Source organism: Apodemus sylvaticus, chromosome 3, assembly GCF_947179515.1.
Source record: "Apodemus sylvaticus chromosome 3, mApoSyl1.1, whole genome shotgun sequence".
In the NCBI taxonomy this organism is placed as follows: Eukaryota; Metazoa; Chordata; class Mammalia; order Rodentia; family Muridae; genus Apodemus; species Apodemus sylvaticus.
In genome coordinates, this window is record NC_067474.1 from 157,995,442 (window position 1) to 158,019,245 (window position 23,804).

The following is a 23,804-nucleotide window of genomic DNA, read 5'->3' on the forward strand; positions in this document are numbered from 1 at the left end:
GAGGGCAGGACTTGTGTATAAAAGGAACCTAGGACACCCAGTGCTGTTATACAGAGAAACCTTGACTTGAAAAACAAAAATTGAAAACAAAAATACATTGGATTTGAGAAGGGTATGGTTGTTTGGTATTGGAATCCAGAGTTAAGACAATGGAATCAGGTGTTCCAGAGCAACTGAAGCAAAATAGAGAGGTCCAAACAAAAGTTGATCGCATGTACCACTGTCTTAGGGAGTGTAGTGTCAAATGGCAGAAAGAAGCTTCTGGAAATAGACCACCAGCAAATCTTAGGCCATTAAGAGTTCATCTGGGAAAGGGCTTTTATGTGTGCAAGCTTGCTGAGGGGCCATACCGCAATGGTTAGAGGAGTCTCTCTAACTCCTCCTACAGGCTTGGGGAAAAGGTCCAATATGAACTGTAAGATGTAGGATGCTGACATTTTACCAACTTGACACAAAAGAGAGTCATCAGAGAGGAAGAAGCTCATTGGTGAAATGTCTTCATGAGACCCATGTATAAAGCACTTCTCAATTACTGATCAATTTGAAAGGGCCAAGTCTATTGTGGATGGTACTATCCTAACTTCTATAAGCAAGCAGGCTGTGCACGTTATGAGGAGCTAGCCAGTAAGCAACACTCCTCCATGGCCCCTGCATCAACTCCTGGTTATAGATTCCTGTCATATTTGAGTACCTGTCCTGATTTCCTTTGGTGATGAATAGTAAGTAATATGGAAGTGTAAGCCTAACAAAATCTTTCCTTTCCTACTTTGGTTTGGTGCCTAATATTTCTTCACACTAACAAAACCTCTAACTAAACAAGTTGATACCAGCATATTGGGGTACTGCTGAGATATACCTGACCATGTTTGGGGGAGAATTTTCGGTGGATTTTTTTAATATAGGGCTAGCAAAGCTATTGAGTGTTGAGAGCTCAATGGTAGGTTATTGAGGAGAATGAAAGACAAGATTAGGATGTTGAAACACTGCAGAAGACAGACAACTAGCATGTAAAGATTTAGAATAAAATATAAAGTTTCTATCAGGACTCCGTTATTTTGAATTGAGATTCTATGGTTCTAGTGAACTGAGGCAGAAGTGTTATTATCTGTGATTTAAAAGTTACCAGAACTACTAAAGTGAGTCTTTGCTTTGCTGGGATAATTGATGCTGGTCAGCTAGAGGTAAGAAATTTATGGTAAATGCCTAAAGAAATAGAAGGAGTCATAGAAAGTCTTCCAACCAAAAAAAGCACAGGATCAGATGGCTTCAGTGCAGAATTCTACCAGACCTTCAAAGAAGAGTTAACACCAATACTCTTCAAACTATTCCACAAAATAGAAACAGAAGGAACACTACCCAATTCCTTCTACGAAGCCACAATTACGCTGATACCAAAGCCACAAAATGATCCAACAAAGAAAGAGAACTTCAGACCAATTTCCCTTATGAACATCGATGCAAAAATACTCAATAAAATTCTTGCCAACCGAATCCAAGAACACATCAAAAAGATCATCCACCATGATCAAGTAGGCTTTATCCCGGGAATGCAGGGTTGGTTCAATATACGGAAATCCATCAATACAATCCACTACATAAACAAACTCAAAGAACAAAACCACATGGTCATTTCATTGGATGCTGAAAAAGCATTTGACAAAAATTCAGGATCCCTTCATGCTTAAAGTCTTGGAGAGAACAGGAATTCAAGGCCCATACCTAAACATAGTAAAAGCAATATACAGCAAACCGGTAGCCAGCATCAAACTAAATGGAGAGAAACTTGAAGCAACCCCACTGAAATCAGGGACCAGACAAGGCTGCCCCCTTTCTCCTTATCTTTTCAATATTGTACTTGAGGTACTAGCTCGGGCAATTCGACAACATAAGGAGGTCAAAGGGATGCAAATTGGAAAGGAAGAAGTCAAACTATCATTATTTGCAGACGACATGATCGTCTACCTAAGTGACCCAAAGAGCTCCACTAGAGAGCTCCTACAGCTGATAAACAACTTCAGCAAAGTGGCAGGTTATAAAATCAACTCAAGCAAATCAGTGGCCTTCCTATACTCAAAGGATAAGCAGGCTGAGAAAGAAATTAGGGAAATGACCCCCTTCACAATAGCCTCAAACAGTATAAAGTATCTTGGGGTGACTCTTACCAAACATGTGAAAGATCTGTATGACAAGAACTTCAAGACTCTGAAGAAGGAAATGGAAGAAGACCTCAAAAAATGGGAAAACCTCCCATGCTCATGGATCGGTAGAATCAATATAGTTGAAATGGCCATTTTGCCTAAAGCGCTATACAGATTCAATGCAATACCCATCAAAATCCCAACTCAATTCTTCACAGAGTTAGAAAGAGCAATTATCAAATTCATCTGGAACAACAAAAAACCCAGGATAGCTAAAACTATTCTCAGCAACAAAAGAAAATCTGGGGGAATCAGTATCCCTGACCTCAAGCAATACTACAGAGCAATAGTGTTAAAAACTGCATGGTATTGGTACAGTGACAGACAGGAGGATCAATGGAACAGGATTGAAGATCCAGAAATGAACCCACACACCTATGGCCACTTGATCCTCGACAAAGAGGCTAAAAACATCCAATGGAAAAAAGATAGCCTTTTCAACAAATGGTGCTGGTTCAACTGGAGGTCAGCATGCAGAAGAATGCGAATTGATCCATCCTTGTCTCCTTGGACTAAGCTCAAATCCAAATGGATCAAGGACCTCCACATAAAGCCAGACACTCTGAAGCTAATAGAAAAGAAACTGGGGAAGACCCTTGAGGACATCGGTACAGGGAGAAAGTTTCTGAACAGAACACCAATAGTGTATGCTCTAAGATCAAGAATTGACAAATGGGACCTCATAAAATTACAAAGTTTCTGTAAGGCAAAGGACACCATCAAGAGGACAAATCGGCAACCAACAAATTGGGAAAAGATCTTCACCAATCCTACATCAGATAGAGGGCTAATATCCAATATATATAAAGAACTCAAGAAGTTAGACTCCAGAAAACCAAACAACCCTATTAAAAAATGGGGTACAGAGTTAAACAAAGAATTCTCACCTGAAGAACTTCGGATGGCGGAGAAGCATCTTAAAAAATGCTCAACTTCATTAGTCATTAGGGAAATGCAAATCAAAACAACCCTAAGATTTCATCTTACACCAGTCAGAATGGCTAAGATTAAAAATTCAGGAGACAGCAGGTGTTGGAGAGGGTGAGGAGAAAGAGGAACACTCCTCCACTGCTGGTGGGGTTGCAAATTGGTACAACCACTCTGGAAATCAGTCTGGCGGTTCCTCCGAAAACTGGGCACCTCACTTCCAGAAGATCCTGCTATACCACTCCTGGGCATATACCCAGAGGATTCCCCACCATGTAATAAGGATACATGCTCTACTATGTTCGTAGCAGCCCTATTTATAATTGCCAGATGCTGGAAAGAACCCAGGTATCCCTCAACAGAAGAGTGGATGCAAAAAATGTGGTATATCTACACAATGGAGTACTTTTCAGCCATTAGAAACAATGAATTCATGAAATTCTTAGGCAAATGGATGGAGCTAGAGAACATCATACTAAGTGAGGTAACCCAGACTCAAAAGGTGAATCATGGTATGCACTCACTAATAAGTGGTTATTAACCTAGAAAACTGGAATACCCAAAACATAATCCACACATCAAATGAGATACAAGAAGAAAGGAGGAGTGGTCCCTGGTTCTGGAAAGACTCAGTGAAACAGTATTCGGCAAAACCAGAACGGGGAACTGGGAAGGGGTGGGAGGGAGGACAGGGGAAGAGAAGGGGGCTTATGGGACTTTCGGGGAGTGGGGGCGGGGCTAGAAAAGGGGAAATCATTTGAAATGTAAATAAATTATATCGAATAAAAAAAATTAAAAAAATATCTTTTTTTAAATCCATAGGATTTAGAATGAAACTATAACACATTCTAGACCATACCTGTTGTGTAGACTATTTGTCCAGCTTGAGGTTTTGACTAAACTGCACAAGGAATCCATGTTTGGTACAGAAAGAGATGCAAAAGAGAAAACTGAAAAGCTAAAGTAAACTTAAATTCCCCCACCAAAATTCACTTTAATATTTTATTATTGATTCTACTTGTTTTCCTAATGCTTTTATATACATATAAAAAACAGAAGTGGATAGAAAAAAGGTCACATGAAAACATACATTCCCTTTAAAAAGGGAAGAGGGATTATGGGACTTTCAGGGAGGGGGGATCCAGGAAAGGGGAAATCATTTGCAATGTAAATAAAGAATATATTGAATAAAAAAAAGCCCAGGACCAGATGGGTTTAGTGGGGAAGGAGAGCTTCAGAACAATTGATGCAAGAATACTGAACAAAATCCTGGCCCAGTGCAGACTGCCCTGCCCATTGCATGGGAGAAGGACAGTGCCATTATGGTGGAATCTGCCTGCCTTGGTGTGCGGGCTCCTGAGTGAGGAGGCCAAAATAAAACACAAATGAGTTCTAGCAAAACTTTTTACAGTCTATTTTCCACTGAATAATATGACCTCAATTTCCTCTGGCTGAATTACTGTCAAAACTACAATCTTCCAGGTCCTATGAGAACAAACAATTAAACACCGTGTACAGCTTTCTATTAGTTTTGCTATCTCAGTTTTTCATATTTTCCACATTCCTCCAAAAGAGAGTATAGATTCTGTCCATCAGAAAAATCACATTTTGCTACCATTTAAGGTTGTTTTTGTTGTTGTTCTAACTTGCTACTCTGCTACTATGATAGAATCCTTTCAGCAAAAGCATCTCAGGGAATAAATGGTTGTTGTGCATGTTTCTGTGAGATCCAAGTCCATCATTCTGAGAGCTTAGAATAGAAACTGAAGGTCGAAAATGAAGCTATAAAACTGAAGGATAAACACTCTTTCCTGGCTTGCGCTATTGCTTGGTCACTGTCCCATGCCCAGGCCCACTTCCTTAGCAATATATCACCACCCTAGGTGGAAGAACCTTCCCACAACAATCATCAATATAATCTCTCACAGATATAACAACCAGCCATTCTGATGAGAGTACACACTCAACTGAGGCTCCATCAGATGACTGCAGCTCTGAAATGTTGAGAAGTGAACACAATTAGGACACTGAGAAAATAATGAGTGAGGAAGTTGTAAGAACACAAAACCAGTGATCTAGCCAAATCTATTACAGGAGCCCCTGCTACCGCAGGAGGGAGTTGGACTTGGGGCGAGACAGAACAAAATGGGAACTGTACCTTGTTCATGGCAGGAAAGGATACACTAGAATGGGGAGTTCAGAGGCTGTGCTGCCCTAGGATTTGGCATATTTAACCCCGTGATCTCAAGACAGTGTGACCAGAGATGTGGCTAAAACAGCTGGAAGGTGATGGAAAAAGCAGATTCCCCCACAGACATGGAAGTAAGATTGCTATCCCAAGGAAGATATGCTGACTTTGCTGGAATGGATGAAGAACAACATTCCATCTACTGACAGTTCCAAGTTCAAAACTACAGAGTCACATATGGGAACAGTGTTGATCAGGAGAGTGGAATATAAAGTCTTTGTCCTTTCCACCCTGCAAAACAGGGTAGGGAGAGCCTGATTTCACCCTGGATGCTGACTTGAGCTTTCTGTCATGGGTTATATAGAGTGGATCTAGCTGTTAAATGAGAGCCTGGGTCTAAACTAAGCCTGAGTCTAGAGGTGCTGAAAAATTACTTTAGCAACAGAAAGACTGAGGAATTTCAATAAGGTTCAGCAACTTAATATTTTCAAAATTGCATGTCCGGCATTATCTGAAGGAACTAAACTATGGGGCAAAACCATCTGATAACCATGATGGGTTGGCTATATTTCTTTTTTTTTTCTGTATGATATCTTAGTTACCTATGTGTAGTTTAACCCTACTATTTTTATCTTGACTGGATGTTGACAAGTAAGGTTTGTCATGAGATGTTTACTCAAGTGGACTTAGTGCACTTTCAAAAACAAAATAGTTTGGACTTTACAAACTCATCTCTGTGCTGAGACATTCCTATTGGCAGATCCTCCCTGTTGAATCACAGGCCCTGACTGCCAGTAGACTAGTTACTCTGTAGAAAGATCAACCCCACTCTCTATTACAGTAGATTCAAGTCTCATCTGCCCTTAGCATTGTCCCAGAATAGTAGATGAAGATTCCTCTCCCCTTGTGCATGCCTCCTTGTTGATACAACAATCCCCACCTGCCTTTCTTTTCTCCCTCATTTCCTTGTCACAGTCCCCACAAAGGCAAAAACTTCCTGCTTAACAACATCAATGTGTGCCAGAAGACAAGGAAGGGAGTTCACAGAGTACCATACGATCTCTTATCACAGACCAAATTTTCACAGTTGCCTCTACCACAGGACTGTAACACAAGAAGTATCTTAACCTTTCTCCTGAGTATGTCTCCTTGTGGATTACTAATATCATCTCTTACTGGCCTCTTCTTCCTCCAGCTTTCAACACTAGCAAGCATTCCCCCTTGAACATACCCAACAAAGAGGTCTTTAAAAGAGGAAACACTCAGCCAACACTCTGCAAATCCACACATCAAACAGTAACCCAGAAACAAAACTAGCACCCAGACAAGACAAACTGAGAAACTGGTACCATGACCAATAATCACATCAAACACAGAGGTCTAGACTGCTTTGTTTCCAGATTCTGGCTATTACAAACAAGGCTGCTAAGAACATAGAGGAACAAGTGTCCTTGGAGTATGGTGGGGCATCTTCTATGTATATGACCAGGAATGGTAAAGCTGACTCATCAAGTGTTTCCAACTTTCTGAGGAACAGTCAGATTGATTTCCAGAGTGGTTGCATCAGTTTTCAATCCCACCAGAAATGGAGAAGCGTTCTATTTCCCGACAACCTCACAAGCATGTGTAGTCACTGTAGTTTTTTATCTTAGCCACTCAGATTGTTGTAAGGTAAAATCTGAAGATCATGGTTATTTGCATTTCACTGAAGACTAAGGACTTTAAACCTTTCTTTAAGTGCTTCTTGGTCATTGAAGACTTTTGTAACTTTGTATTAGGGGAAGGGTTGAAGAAGCTGAAGAGGAGGGAGACCCCATAGTAATTCTATAAGTCTCAAATAACCTGGAATCCTGGAAGTTCCCAGAGACTAAGTTGCCAATCTTGGCAGCATACACAAGCTCCTCCAGAGTCCCAGTACATATACAGCAGAGTTCCACTGGTCTAGCTTCAGTGGGAAAGAATTGAGACCCTTGATAAGGGGAATTCCTAAGGGTTTAGCGGGTAGCAACTTCTTAGAGGAAAGCTGGAGTAGAAAATGGATGAGGAACTGGATGAGGGAGCAGTGGATGAAATGTAACTTAAGAAAAGATTGCCAGGCCTTAAACTCACAAAGATTCTCCTTCCTTATTCTCCTGAGGGCTGCTTAACTAGAATATCCAAGTGTGTTCTCAATTACATCTGATTATTAACTGGGTCTTAGTAGTTTCTGTTGAGAATTTTTAAAAGATATTTATTGTTATATATAAGTATACTATAGCTGTCTTCAGACACTCCAGAAGAGGGCATCAAATATCATTTTGGATAGTTGTGAGCCACCATGTGGTTGCTCGGATTTGAACTCAGTACCTTTGGAAGATCAGTCAGTGCTCTTAACTGCTGAGCCATCTCTCCAGCCCTCTGTGGGGATTTTTAATTTTATTTAGTTTTGTTCTTCTTTCTTGAGACAGTCTCACTAAAAATGTCAGGCTGACCTTGAATTCTAGGCCCTCTACACTGGAGTGTCAGATGTGAGTTACTCAAAGTGCCTTGAGTGATGATCTTTATGTCACTTTAAGCCTGGAATTCTTTGGTGTGCTTTTAATCCCAGCAACAGGAAGGCAGAGGAAAGCTGTGAGTGTCAAAATAGTCAGATATTCTATGCATCTTTTAAAAGGGCAAAACAAGTCTGGAGAAATGGCTCAATTGTTAAGAACACTCAGTGTTCTCCCAGAGGTACTGTGTTCAATTCCCAGAAACTACATGATGGCTCACAACCACCTATAATGGGATTTGATTCCATTTTCAGGGGTGTTTGAGGACAGGGACAATACACTCATATATATTAAATAAATTGATAGATATACAACTAGATAACTAATGTAAAACTAGCAAACATATAATACCAAAAAAGAAATGGTATTTGCATCTCCTCATTGATAAGTAATCTCTTATTTTAATGGAACTCAAAATGTCCTCAAACTTGAAGGAAGAAACCTGTATATACACATACGTGCATATATGTGTGTGTATATAGAGTATAGTTCTGTGTATATGTTTATGTACATTTCATCTTAATGGACATTACATCACAACCACAGTCTCCCTCCCTCGTCTCTTCTCATACCAACACCTGACTGCAACAGTAAGGCAGAGGGTGGATAGTATATAAGTTTAATGGCAGCCTAATTTATATAGCAAGTTCTAAACAGCTATAGATATGCTCTTTTGTCTCAAAGAAGCAAAACAAAGCACACCAATTAACAAACAAACCCAAGCAAAATATTTCTATCAATTGATACATGGTATATTCTTTTAATGAACCCAGGATGTATTCAAAATTTCAGGAAGAAGCCAGCCTTTCTTAATTAACTATTCAATAAAAAATTGAATATAACTTACAATGTAAACTTCAGGTCCTTTTTCTTACATTTTTTTGGTTTTCATTTTGTTTCTGCATGTCTCAGGCTAGCTGTTCTGCTGCTGTAGAAGTAACCGATTAAGTATGACATTGAGCTAGTGTTGTTCTGTTTTTGGCATGTGAATTATGATCTGTACCTCATAATCTCTTCTTTCTGGTTGCTTTGTAAGGGGTTACAGACCATGCCAATGGCTACTGAAGGATTACTAACTTTAGTGTTTCTTTCCTACTCCACCTCTGTAGTTTGTGGACCTCAAGCTTGGAACTTTACCAACACCTTTTCTTTTCTCTTTTTTTCTTTGATATATTCTTTATTTACATTTCAAATGATTTCCCCTTTCTTAGATCCCCCCTCCCCAAAAGTCCCAAAAGCCTTCTTCCATCCCCCTGTTCCCCAATCCACCCCTTTCCACTTCCCTGTCCTGGTACTCCCCTACACTGCTGCACTGAGCCTTTCCAGGACCATTGAACGCTCCTTCCTTCTTCTTGAGCATAATTTGATATGTGAATTGTGTCTTGGGTATTCCAAGCTTCTAGGGTAATATCTGCTTATCAGTGAGTGCATACCATGAGTGTTCCTTTGAGACTGGGTTACCTCAATTAGGATGATGTTCTGCCATTAATTTGTCTAAGAATTTCATGAATTCCTTATTTCTAATGGCTGAATAGTACTCCATTGTGTAGTTATACCACATTTTCTGTATGTATTCCTCCATTGAGGGACATCTGGGTTCTTTCCAGCTTCTGGCTATTATAAATAGGGCTGCTATGAACACAGTGAATCATGTATCCTTATTACATTCTGGGGAATCCTCTGGGTATAGGCCCAGGAATGGTATAGTGGGGTCCTCTGGTATTATCATTCCCAGTTTTCTGAGGAACTGCCAGACTGATTTCCAAAGTGGTAGTACCAGCTTACAACCACACCAGCAGTGGAGGAGTGTTCCTCTTTCTCCACATACTCGCCAGCACCTGTTTTCTCTTGAGTTTTTGATCTTAGCCATTCTGACTGGTGTGAGGTGAAGTATCAGGATTGTTTTGATTTGTATTTCCCTGATGACTAAGGATCCAACACCTTTTCACAAGTCCTGTATGGGCCATGATCAAAGATTGATGTCAGTAATTAATGATGGGAATTACAAAGATGCTGGAACTCATTCCATGCAATGTATCTGGATAAATGGAAATTATGGAGAATTTGGAATTTGATTTTCTTTGTTTTCTTCGAGGGCCTAGAGAGCTAAGCATAGTCTATTTATAATCCAACTCTTGACTGAGGATTAAAAGTTCCTTTTGGTCCCTTCCCAGAAGGATGTATGTTCCCCAGCTGTGGCTGCAGTTGGATGTAGCCATTGGGAACTAGAATACTTTGGAGACACTTCACACTACCAGAGATAATTATGGCTTTAAAACCAGCACAGGCCGGATCAAGCATTTTTGGATTAGACATGCTATGTTGACACAGGCTGAGCAATAATGGAACACATATGTACTTTAGAGCACTTTGGAGACAGAGGCAGGCAATTAATTCTCTGTGAAGTACAGGCCACTGTGGACTATACAGCAAGTTTCAGGACAGTCAAGGATATAGCAAGTTCTGTAAAGACATTATCTAAACAAACAGACAAACAAAAACAAAAACAAAAACAAAACAACTGAGTGTGCTCAAATTGGTAATCTGAATTCTGTAAACTCAGCTCTAGTGATCTCGCCCCCACACCACACAGTGTTGGCAGAAAGGCTTCCTAAGTTTATTGTCATTAATGGTATATTTTCCCCCTGCTCCCATAGGATGACAATTTAGAAAAAGACACAATGAATGTCTACTCCCCACCCACCCTGGTGAAACTGACAAGACAGAGGCTACTGAGTGAGGAGGCCTTGGACGTTTCTTCTCTCAAGGATCTGCCCAATAGGCTGTTCCCAGTGACACTTGAGGAGGCCTTCATTAATGGTCATACAAAGATCTTAACCACCATGATACCTGTGTGGCCCATCCCATACCTTTCTGTAGGAATGTTGATAAAGACCCTCTGCCTAGACACTTTGCAGGTTGTTCTTGAGGGGCTAGATATACTGATTTCAAAAACAGTTCGCTCCAGGTAGGCAGGATCACCTGGGGTTGAAGAAAGTTTCTCTGAGTACTGAGAATGAGCAATTAGGGACAGAGGATATTTGGCCAACTGTGGATGAGAGGCTTCTGATTTTCAAGTTTTTCTTTACGCCATTGTCAGGAAAGTTCTTTACTGGGAGAAGAGGCTTAGAGTGGTGTAGAGCCTTGGGCTCAGGCTATCTGGAAAAATAATGGCTAATATAGGAGATAGAAAATGTAGAAAAATCCAGTGAGGAATGGTCCTTTTCCTGAATCCCTAAAAGTTTAATGTGAAATGAGGTTGGACTGGAATTAAGGGAAGTAGGACAGGGCTAAAGATGCCCTTTTTGCAAAGAATGCTATTCATTTTCTCAGCATGAGGCTCTGGGTTTGATTCTAGGCAGAGAAATAAAACATTGTGGTAGAAAAAGCTGAAGTGTGAGATGTGGAAGGGAATCAAACTGTAAGATGTGTTGTCCTTTACCTTCTAAAAATTATACTCATTTCTCCCTCATTTTCTAGATAAAAATTCAGAGATATGAATTGGAGGGATAGAGACTACTATTTCTGTGGGATATGGGCTGGATTCCCATGAAGGTGAAGGCATATAAGAGTTCATAAAACAGAAACAGGCATTGGAAAACAGTCCTGACTGTGGGATGAAGAAAGAATTGAGATGGGAAGGGGGGAACCTGGAAAGGGAAAATCATTTGGAATGTAAACAAAAAAAATATAGAAAATAATAAAAAAAAAGAGAGAGAGAAGTGTGGGTGACATCTCAACTGCAACTCATGGAGCGCAGCCTTGATGAATGTGCCACATACTTGTTGCAGTGGCCCAGCAGAGAAAAGATTCCATTCATTTATGCTGTAGAACGCTGAAAATTCAGGACTTAACCAAAGCCACAATCATAGAAATCTTCAAAATTGTACATGCAGACTATCCAAGATCAGGAGCTATGCTGTCTTTGCCTAGAAGATTTGGCTTTTCTTTTTATTCGATATATTTTTTATTTATTTTTCAAATGACTTCCCCTTTTCAGGCTCCCCACTCCCCGAAAGTCCCATAAGCCCTCTTCCCTCCCCCTGTTCCCCCACCCACCCCTTCCCATTTCCGTGTTCTGGTATTGCCCTATACTGCTACACTGAGTCTTTCCATAACCAGGGGCCACTCCTCTGTTCTTCTTGGACATCATTTGATGTGTGGATTATGTTTTGGGTATTCCAATTTTCCAGGCTAATATGCACTTATTAGTGAGTGCATACCATTATTGATCTTTTGAGACTGGGTTATCTCACTTAGTATGACGTTCTCCAGCTCTATCCATTTGTCTAAGAATTTCATGAATTCATTGTTTCTAATGGCTGAATAGTACTCCATTGTGAATATATACAACATTTTTTGAATCTGTTCTTCTGTTGAGGGATACCTGAGTTCTTTCCAGCTTCTGGCTATTATAAATAGGGTTGCTATGAACATAGTGGAGGATTTGGCTTTTCTTAACACCTACCTGAAAGAGATGAACAATCCTCTCTCATTCAGTCTAGATGAAATCAAAGGTACCATCAGTATGGGTTGTACTGAAAAGATTGATGAGGAGGAAGTAATCACAGTGATTTCTCTACTTCCCACACTCCACCATCTTCTCTGGGAACTCTATGTATATGATGTCCCTTTTTTAAAGGGCAACCTGAAAGAATTCTTCAGGTAAGGAAAGATTGAGAGTGTACAGAGAAGTCGACAAGAGAAAACAGACCTCTTTTCATTGCTGTTCTCTTTCCTTGTCTTTTGTTTTGTTTTGTTTTGTTTTGTTTTGTTTTGTTTTGTTTTGTTTTGCAAGCTGGGGAGTCCATGTCAGACTGGACACCATAAATCTAGCAAAGTTAAAGACATAGCCTATCTGAGGAGATGAGCTATATGATAAGATAAATATGACCAGGCATAAGCATTGCTCTTTTTGTTCATGTTTTGAGTCAAGAAATTGGTTGAGTAGATGAGTAATATGCAACACTGGGTTTCATGATGAAGACAGGATCATGGACCTTGCAGGAACAAAACCTCTGAGAACTCTTAAAAATAGCACTAGGAAGTTATTGAATTTTATTTGAGATAGATAGGCCTTCCTATATGCACCAAGTTGGCCTGATATAACCATTGGTGTGGTTTCCTGCAATATCCTGAATCATGTTGCTATTTACTAGCATGATATAGGTTGTGTGAGCAGACAAATGAAGGCCATGTCTTGGGTTGTGGTTGACCTCACTATATAGTCAGAATGAGTTTGGGAGAAAGTCTTCTGCTTACCGGCCAATCATATCAACCCTCTTCAATACTATTTGCCAGAAATCAATCATTTCTTCTCTCCCCGAGTGCCTAAAGAAGCCCTTGGAGACACTTTGCATCACAAGATGTTACCTCTCACAATCAGACTTGGATTACCTGCCCTATTGCCTGAATATATTTGAGCTCAAATGTCTGAATCTTATTGATAAAACTTTGTCATTTACTCCTTGAACCTCTTGTGTGTCTCCTAGAGAGAGGTAGATATACCCTGGAATACCTGCATTTGAAGTCGTGTGGAATGGGAGAACATCAGATTGATGTCTGCTGCCTGCCCTAAGGCAATGTTCCCATCTCACAGAAATCAATTTCTACGATAATGAACTTTCTGTGCTTTTACTGAACAAAAGTTCTACACCACACAGCCAAGCTTAGGCAACTAATGGATGAACTGTACCCTCTGGAGTGCTATGATATCAGGGATGTAATACTATCAGACAGATTAGAAAATTTTTGACCTGCACTCCTGGATATACTCAGGGCCAAAAGAAAGCCCAAAAAGGTCACTTTTGCCTTCACAAACTGATGCTCTAAGTGTGGTGGGTCCTATATTTATGATCTGGATACCCAATGTTGCTTTTTTGAAAAGAACCTACGTGGTTGATTGTTGAACAGACAAATTGAGTCTTAGCATTGGGGATCGATGAAATCCTAAACGAAAATCCTTTTCTGAAAGGAGCATGAAAATGTCAATTACCTAAAAGTCTGAGACACAGAGGAAATACAAGATTGTCCTCACAGCTTGTGAGTGAGTTTTTCATCTGCCAAAGGTTTCAAGTACTCTTTTCTCCTCTAGGATTTTTATAGTTTGAGTGTGTTACAATAAAAGTATCCTTCCATAAAGACATTGTTCCCCTCTGTTGACTGCACACAATACAGGTGTTGACTTACTGAGGTACTGGTATGTCTCTATCAGAGCACAGAGCCTAATGATTCCCAGCATTTCTGTATCTGTGTCCAGTTTCTTCATTCCTCATCACCATAATTAGGTCAATCTCAGATTTGTGCAGTTCCTTTCATCTCAGTAACTGGTCTAATAAATGGGATCTAAAGCACAGGGCTCCACAAAGGCCTCAATGTTTGGGAAACAAATTTGTATGTAGTACATTCAGATCAGAAAAACTGAGTTAGATATGGAGAACAAAGGGATGAGGGGACAGGTTTTTTCAGCAGTCAAGAATATAAGGGGCTAGTGAATACCAAGGCAGACACATTTCTGGAACTATGTCCTTGTATTTAACCTTTGCTGGAAGACATGGTTTATAACATATGAATACTTAGAGAGCTGATATCAAAATGAGAAGAGCATGATGTGACCTTAATCTATTTACTTCTTCATACTTCCAAAACAGATTTATTTTGACTAAGAAGATTTTCACTTAGAGAAATATATCCTAACACCATCCCCTGGTTCCCTGTGATAGGTCTTCATGGGGCGTGGGGTCTCCCAACATTCATGTGTAGAGCAGACTTTTTGTGATATTGAAGTGATTTACAGCAGGCTGAGGAGAAGAGGATTTCTCTATGGAGCTTATCACTATCTCCTTACTCACTTAATTTCATCTCTTTAACATCCAGGCAGGTGACTGTGTCTGGACCTAATTCCATGGAGCTCTGCCTCATATTCTTCTTGTGGGTCTTAGTTTCCTTTCTGGGATATTTGGAGAGCTGATGTTAAATATCATATGTGCACATGATGATGTCATAATGTGCACATCCATGACAGGCTATTTTCTCTTAAAAAGTGTACTATGGTGTTCTTTTTCAGATTCTGTGAATAACCTGAGACAATTTAAAATCATGAGTTTACTGAAGGTAAGACCATAGAGAATGAACAATGCTTTTTCCTTGAGTCAGGAATGAACAATTATGTATTTATAATCAGAATCAAAGATACCCTCAGACCAAGTTCTCAGCACAAAGGAGATCTATTTGCCTCAGAGGCACAAAGGAAAAGTGACATGAGACAATAGGAAATAGGAGACAAAGCAAAAGGGAAAGAGAACAAGGGAGAAGGTATAGGAGTATTCATCCTTGGGGGACCAGCAGGATCATGGACTACCTCTGGATAAAAAGAGACAGAATACCTAGGCTATCGGGCAAAGGCATGTTATAGAGGTAAAATTCAAGCCTTGTGTGAGAATAAGGTATTTAATTTCAATTGTGGTGGATAATTTCATAAACCAAAAGAGACTTTTGATTGCTAAACATGAAAGCTCAGGCTTGGTAGTCATTCTCAAGAAGAGGACTATCCAAATAAAGGAAGGGACCTTGGGACTACCTTTAGAAATGTAATCAAATGCTTCAGCAAGGCACAAGGATGTGGAGAAAGGACCAGTGCTGTCAGAACCACGTTTGCTGTTGTCAGGCTGGCAACAGCCCCATCAATGAAGCAGGAGTGTTTGTTAGAGTAGGAATTTCAAATTAATCTACAGATCAAGACCATGCATCAAAATAAAAAAGAAAAACCAAAAAATCTTCCCCCCAAACAAAGAACATCTATAGCACCTCACTCAATTTACTAATGAGTAAATTAACTAAATAAGAATCTGCTATACTGTATTATCCCCAGCTTAAGATCTCTGGGGGTGCAAACCACCAGGGATCTGCCTGTGCCCAGGACCTGAGCACATAGGCGGTTCATCTGCCAGCCAGCCGGTCGTGGGTCCTGTGTCCTGTGTGGAGAGCAGCAGAGGGAGAGACTCGCTGTGGCCATATTCCCTGCCTGCTGGAGTAGAAAAGCATCATTAGCAGGTCAATCATGGGGCCTGTGTCCTACGAGGAGAGCAGCAGAGGGAGCAACTCCTCATGGCCACCTTTGTGGCCTGCCTGGGCAGAAAACATCACTAGGTACTGTATTACCCTAAGCTTAAGATCTCTGGGGGTACAAACCGCCAGGGGTGTGCCTGTGCCCAGGACCTGAGAATATTGGCAGTTCATCTGCCAGCCAGTCGTGGGGCCTGTGTCCTACATGAGAATCAACAGAGGGAGTAACATCCCTGCACCCCCCACCACCACCATCTTTGCTCCATGAGAGAGCAGTCCAGGAACACCTGGTTCAACTTGACAACCCAAGTATAACATTGCTTGAGGCAAGACTGAGCAGGGCTCCAAAGGCACAAAAGAGGAAGACAGCATATCAGCAATCTGTGCCAGAGGAAACCCAGTCATCCAGTGTCATGGAAATAGCCTTAAAGGTCCACAGTAGGTTGAGGCACCAGCCAGTGACAATAAGACCAGCTAAAACCAGTAAGAACTAAATGGCTAAAGGCAAACGTAGGAATGCGACTAACATAAACCAAGGCATTATGGCAGCATCTGAACCTAATTCTCCAACAACAGCAAGTCCCAGATACCACAACACACGAGAAAAACAAGAGTTGGATTTAAACTCACTGGTAAGGATGCTGTTAGAGGAACACATGAAGGACATAAATAAATCTCTTAAAGAAATTCAGGAGAGGACTCTTGGCAGCAGCGGCGGCGGCAGCAGCAGCAGCAGCAGCAGCAGCAGCTGATACAGTGGAATGGCTATTAGCAGTGGAACCAAGGTGACAGGGTCCAAGCAGGCCTTGTGCCCGCTACCACTGACCTTCACTGGCCAGCCTGGCTGCAAGCAGTGGCAGATTTACAGCACGTTTCACCCCACAAAAGCTACATCAGAACTACCTCCTGCCAGTCAGTTATGAGAGTCTCTCCGCCATCTTGGATCTCAGGCGCCAGAGAAATCAGACAGACTGGGGTACACAAATATAACCCAAGGCCAACACCGCGAGGGTCTAATCCCGACGGGCGTTGGCCTGCACCATGCCCAGGGCTCTTCGGGGGGGGGGGCATCGGTGTGTAAATCCAGCCAGGAGGTTGTTTGCCCAGCCCGGTGAGCAGCGCCATTTTGACTATGGGATGCCAGAGAGTTCTAGCAGGCAAAGTAGGCTAAGAGTCATAGTCCGAGACTAACATAGCAGGGGTCTAAGAGAGACAGGCCTTGGACTGACCCCAGGCCCTGGGCTGCTTGGTGGGTCATCTGTGTGCCAGCCCGGCCAGGAGGTTGTTAGCCTAGCAGACTATCCCAGCACTCTCAGAGAGCCTGCACTCTCTTGTCACATAAGCAAAACCCCAAATGTACTAAACAAAGAAAGAATATTAAAGGCAGCAAGAGAAAAAAGGCCAAGTAATATATAAAGGAAGACCTATCAGAATCACACCAGACTTCTCACCAGAGACCATGAAAGCTAGAAGATCCTGGGCAGATCTCATGCAGACTCTAAGAGAAAACAAATGTCAGCCAAGACTACCATACCCAGCAAAACTCTCAATCACAATAGATGGAGAAACCAAGATATTCCATGACAAAACCAAATTTACACAATATCTTTTTACAAATCCAGCTCTACAAAGAATAATAGGAGGAAAACCCCAATACAAGGAGGGAAACAACACCCTGGAAAAGGCAAGATAGTTACCTTCTTTCATCAAACCCAAAAGAAGATAACCACTCAAATATAAAAATAACATTGAAAATGACAGGAAGTAATTATCACTATTCCTTAATATCTCTTAACGTCAATGGACTCAACTCCTCAATAAAAAGACATAGACTAACTAACAGACTGGATAATGAAAAAGGACCCTACATTTTGCTGCATACAAGAAACACACCTCAATGTCAAAGACAAAAACGACCTTAAAGTAAAGGGCTGGAAGACAATTTTAGAAGCCAATGGTCTCGGGAAATGAACCAGAGTAGCGGTTCTAATATCAGATAAAATTGACTTTCAACCTAAAGTCATCAAAAGAAATACAGAAGAACACATCTTGCTGGTCAAAGGAAAAATCCACCAAGAAGAACTTTCAATTCTGAACATCTATGCTCCAAATGCAAGGGCACCCTCATTAGTAAAAGAAACTTTACTAAAGCTCAAAGGACACATTGCACCTAACACAATAATTGTGGGTGACTTCAACACTCCACTCTCCTCAATGGACCGATCAGGAAACAGAAACTAAACAGGGACACAATAAAACTAATTGAAGCTTTGGACCAATTGGACTTGATTGATATTTATAGAACATTTCACCCTAAAACAGAAGAATATACCTTTTTCTCAGCACCTCGTGGTACATCATGGCCAAAATAGACCATATAATTGGTCACAAGACAGACCTCAACAAATATAAAAAGATCGAACTAATCCCATGCCTCCTATCAGATCCCTATGGAGTAAGAGTGGTCTTCAATGGCAAGAAAAACAGCAGAAAGCTCACACACACATGGAGGCTGAACAATTCTCTACTCAATGACACCTTGGCCAAAGAAGAAAGAAAGAAAGAAATCAGAGACTTTTTAGAATTTATTGAAAATGAAGGCACAACATACCCAAAACTTTGGGACACAATGAAAGCAGTGATAAGAGGAAAACTCATAGCCCTGAGTGCCTCCAAAAAGAAAATGGAGAGTGCATACACTAGCAGCTTAATGACACACCTGAAAGCCCTGGAACAAAAAGAAGCCAATTCACCCAGGAGGAGCAGAGGGCAGGAAATCATCAAACTCAGGGCTGAAATCAGTCAAGTGGAAACAAAGAGAACCATACAAAGAATCAACGAATCCAGGAGCTGGGTTTTTGAGAAAATCAAAAAGATAGATAAACCCTTAGACAGAATGACCAAGGGGCAGAGAGAAAGTATCCAAATTAATAAAATTAGAAATGAAAAGGGGGATATAACAACGGAAACTGAGGAAATTCAAAAAATCATCAGATCCTACTACAAAAGACTATACTCAACACAACTGGAGAATCTGGAGGAAATGGACAATTTCCTAGACAGATACCAAATACCAAAATTAAATCAGGACCAAATAGATCATCTAAACAGTTTCATAACCCCTAAAGAAATAGAAGGGGGCATAGAAAGCCTTCCAACCAAAAAAAGCACAGGACCAGATGGCTTCAGTGCAGAATTCTATCAGACCTTCAAAGAAGACCTAACACCAATACTCTTCAAACTATTCCACAAAATAGAAACAGAAGGAACACGACCCAATTCCTTTTATGAAGCCACAATTACGCTGATACCAAAACCACACAAAGATCCAACAAAGAAAGAGAACTTCAGACCCATTTCCCTTATGAACATCGATGCAAAAATACTCAATAAAATTCTTGCCAACCGAATCCAAGAACACATAAAAATGATTATCCACCATTATCAAGTAGGCTTTATCACAGGGATGCAGGGTTGGGTCAATATATGGAAATCCATCAATGAAATCCACTACATAAACAAATTCAAAGAAAAAAACTACATGGTCATTTCATTGGATGCTGAAAAGGCATTTGACAAAATTCAGCATCCTTTCATGCTTAAAGTCTTGGAAAGAACAGGAATTCAAGGCCCATACCTAAACATAGTCAAAGCAATATACAGCAAATGAGTAGCCAGCATCAAATTAAATGGAGAGAAACTTGAAGCAATCCCACTAAAATCAGGGACTAGACAGGGCTGCCGCCTTTCTCCTTATCTTTTCAATATTGTACTTGAGGTACTAGCTCGGGCAATCAGACAACATAAGGACGTCAAAGGGATACAGATTGGAAAGAAAGCAGTCAAACTATCATTATTTGCAGATGGCATGATAGTCTACCTAAGTGACCCAAAAAACCCCACTAGAGAAATCCTACAGCTGATAAACAACTTCAGCAAATTGATAGGTTATAAAATCAACTTAAGCAAATCAGTAGCCTTCCTATACTCAAAAGATAAGCAGGCTGAGAAAGAAATTAGGGAAATGACACCCTTCACAATTGCCACAAACAGTATAAAGTACCATGGGGTGACTATTACCAAACATGTAAAAGATCTGTATGACAAGAACTTCAAGACTCTGAAAGAGGAAATGGAAGAAGACCTCAAAAAATGGAAAACCTCCCATGCTCATGGATCGGCAGCATTAATATAGTTAAAATGGCCATTTTGCCAAAAGCAATATACAGATTCAACACAATACCCATCAAAATCCCAACTCAATTCTTCATAGAATTAGAAAGAGCAATTCTCAAATTCATCTGGAATAACAAAAAAACCCAGGATAGCTAAAACTATTCTCAACAACAAAAGAAATTCTAGGCGAATCAGTATTCCTGACCTCAAGCAATACTACAGAGCAATAGTGTTAAAAATTGCATTGTATTGCTACAGTGACAGGCAGGTGGACCAATGGAACAGGATTGAAGATCCAGAAATGAACTCACACACCTATGGCCAGTTGATCCTCGGCAAAGGGGCTGAAAACATCCAATGGAAAAAAGATAGCCTTTACGACTAATGATGCTCATTCAACTGGAGGTCAGTATACAGAAGAATGTGAATTGATCCATTCTTGTCTCCTTGTACTAAGCTCAACTCCAAATGGATCAAGGACCTCCACATAAAGCCAGACACTCTGAAGCTAATAGAAAAGAAACTGGGGAAGACCCTTGAGGACATCGGTACAGGGGGAAAGTTCCTGAACAGAACACCAATAGTGTATGCTCTAAGAGCAAGAATTGACAAATGGGACCTCATAAAATTACAAAGTTTCTGTAAAGCAAAGGACACCATCAAAAGGACAAATCAGCAACCAACAAATTGAGAAAAGATCTTCACCAACCCTACATCAGATAGAGGGCTATATCCAATATATACAAAGAATTCAAGAAGTTAGACCCCCTAAAACCAAATAACCCTATTAAAAATGGGGTACAGAGTTAAACAAAGAATTCTCACCTGAAGAATTTCGGATGGTGGAGAAACATCTTCAAAAATACTCAACTTCATTAGTCATCAGGGAAATGCAAATCAAAACAACCCTGAGATTTCACCTTACACCAGTCAGAATGGCTAAGATTAAAAATAGAGGAGACAGCAGGTGTTGGCAAGGATGTGGAGAAAAAGGAACACTCCTCCACTGCTGGTGGGGTTGCAAATTGGTACAACCACTCTGGAAATCAGTCTGGAGGTTCCTCAGAAAACTGGGCACGTTCCTTCCTAAAGATCCTGCTATACCACTCTTGGGCATATACCCAGAGGATTCCCCAGCATGTAATAAGGATATATGCTCCACTATGTTCATAGAAGCCCTATTTATAATACCCAGAAGCTGGAAAGAACACAGGTATCCCTCAACAGAAGAATGGATGCAAAAAGTGTGGTATATATACACAATGGATTACTGTTCAGCCATTAGAAACAATGAATTCATGAAATTCTTAAGCAAATGGATGGAGCTGGAGAACATCATACTAAGTGAGGTAACCCAGTCTCAAAAGATCAGTCATGGTATGCACTCACTAATAAGTGGATATTAGCCTGGAAAACTGGAATACCCAAAACATAATCCACACATCAAATGAGGTACAAGAAGAATGGAGGAGTGACCCCTCACTCTGGAAAGACTCAGTGTAGCAGTATAAGGCAAAACCAGAACAGGGAAGTGGGAAGGGGGGGGGAGAACAGGGGGAGGGAAGGGGGCTTATGTGACTTTCGGAGAGTGGGGGACCAGAAAAGGGGAAATCATTTCAAATGTGTATAAAAAATATATTGAATAAAATTAAAAAAAAGATTGAGAAAAAAGAAATTGAAAAATATTGCATAAATCAAAAGGGAAAACAGTCATGTTCATACATATAACCTGCTCAAGTGGAAGAGTAAACTATCCCATCAGAAGTATATTTCTTAGAACATTGCAGTTGTTTATTTAGAAAAATTGTAGGCCTCTGCAGACACAAGATCAATTCTGAAAGAAAATAAAAAAGGCATTACTGATTCTGTATCAGTAAACATGAGTTGAAGGCAGAGCTTTTTAGATAGATTCATCCACCTGCCTAGGGAAGATAGTCAGATAATAAGGAGGGGTTGGGGATTCAATACCTGGGTGCCATGGGAGGGGTCCACTGTGGTCTTCTGGTGATGGGAATATGGGAAATGTAATCTGTGAGATAAGACACCTCTTCTTACTGATCTTTTCTCCTTTCTCCCTTGGCAACTTGTATTACCACCTCCTTCTTCAACTCCAGTCTATTTCTGTAGTTCAAAATATTTGTTACTTGTAAACTGGTGAGCCTTATGCTTTGCGGCTGATGCACTATATTCTGTATATTGTGCACTTGCTTTTTTTCTTGTTAGTCTATTGCTAGAGTGTTGTGTATATTAAAAATTTTGAAACTTTTTATAGATAATATAGAAAATTTACAGCTTTTCTCTACCCTTCCACGAAGAATATCAAAATACAACTTCTGTTCTTTAATTTTTATCAAAAGTTATTTATTCACCTTATATCCCAATCACAACCTCCCCTCCCTCCTTTCTTCCCAGTAAATACCACACTTTTCCCACCTACACCATCCACCCCACCAACTCTTCTCCACAGAAAAGGGAAGCCTCCCCTTGGACATTAAACAGCCCAAACATATCAAGCCACAACAAAACTAGGCACATCCTCTTTTACTGTGAAAATAATAAAGGCAGGCAATGCAGTCAGAGACAGCACCTTTTCCTGCCTTAGGAGTTCCACATGAAGACCCAGCTGCATACCTGTTACATATTTGCAGAGGGCCTAAGTCCATCGTTGAAGCTCTCTGGTTGGCAGTTCAGTTTCCATGTGACCCCTTGGGCCCAGGTTAGTTGACTCTGTAGGTTTTCATGGGGTGTCCTTGCTTCCTCTGGCTCCCTTAATCCTTTGTCCCCCATCTTGCAGAATTCCACAGCTTTACTCATTGTCTGTAAATCTCTGCATCAGCTTCTTACTGTTGTTGGGTAAAGTCTCTCTGACAACATTTATGCTAGGTTCTTGTCTGGAAGTACAGAAGAGTATCATCAATAGCATCAGGAGTGGGCTCCCACTCATGGCATGGGTCTCAAGCTGGCACAGTCGTTGGTTGGCCCTTTCCTCAAATTCTGCTTCATCCCTCACCCATATACAATCTATAGGCAGGACAAATTGTGGATCTAAGGTTTTATGGCTGGGTTCTTTACCCAATCTCTCCATTGGAAGTCTTGCCTGGTTACAGGAGATGTCTGGTTCAGGCTCCATAATCCACATTGCTAGGAGTCTTAGCTAGGGTCATCCTCAGAGATTCCTGCTAGTTTCTATTATCCTAGCTTTCTAGCTTGTCTCAGAGATGCCCCTCACAATCCAGTAGACTTTCTAGTACTCCTTTCCACTGTCCTCCCCCAACCACATCCTGAAACTTTTCATAGAGAAAATAGGAAATTTTTTTTTATTCGATATATTTTGTATTTACATTTCAAATGATTTCCCCTTTTCTAGCGCCCCACGAAAATAGGAAATTTAAAGCTTTTTCTACCCAGAATATAAGGGTCCAACTTCTGATCTTAATTTTAATCTGTGTACATTGCATATTGAATTATTTGTGAAACTATGTTTTAAAAGCATTCACAAAAATGAGCCTAACTCCTGTGTTGTTGACCACAGATTCAAGAGTTAAGCGATGTTGTTCTAGTATAGTTTGACTTTTGGACTTCTAGTCATGTCATCCTAAGGAAGTCACTTGGTACTTGGGATGTCCTGTGTCTTCCTGACTCACAACAGTTTGCGAAAGAGTGAATAAGATACCAAGTGGGTCAGTAATCAGGGTGAATTAATGCTATTACCCATGGTCA

General features: G+C 40.6%; 1 pseudogene; it reads left to right on the forward strand.

Annotated features, from left to right (window-relative positions):
- The first annotated feature begins 10,507 nt into the window (after window positions 1-10,507).
- On the forward strand, window positions 10,508-13,746 carry LOC127680412 (oogenesin-2-like; annotated as a pseudogene).
- Window positions 13,747-23,804: the final 10,058 nt, after the last annotated feature.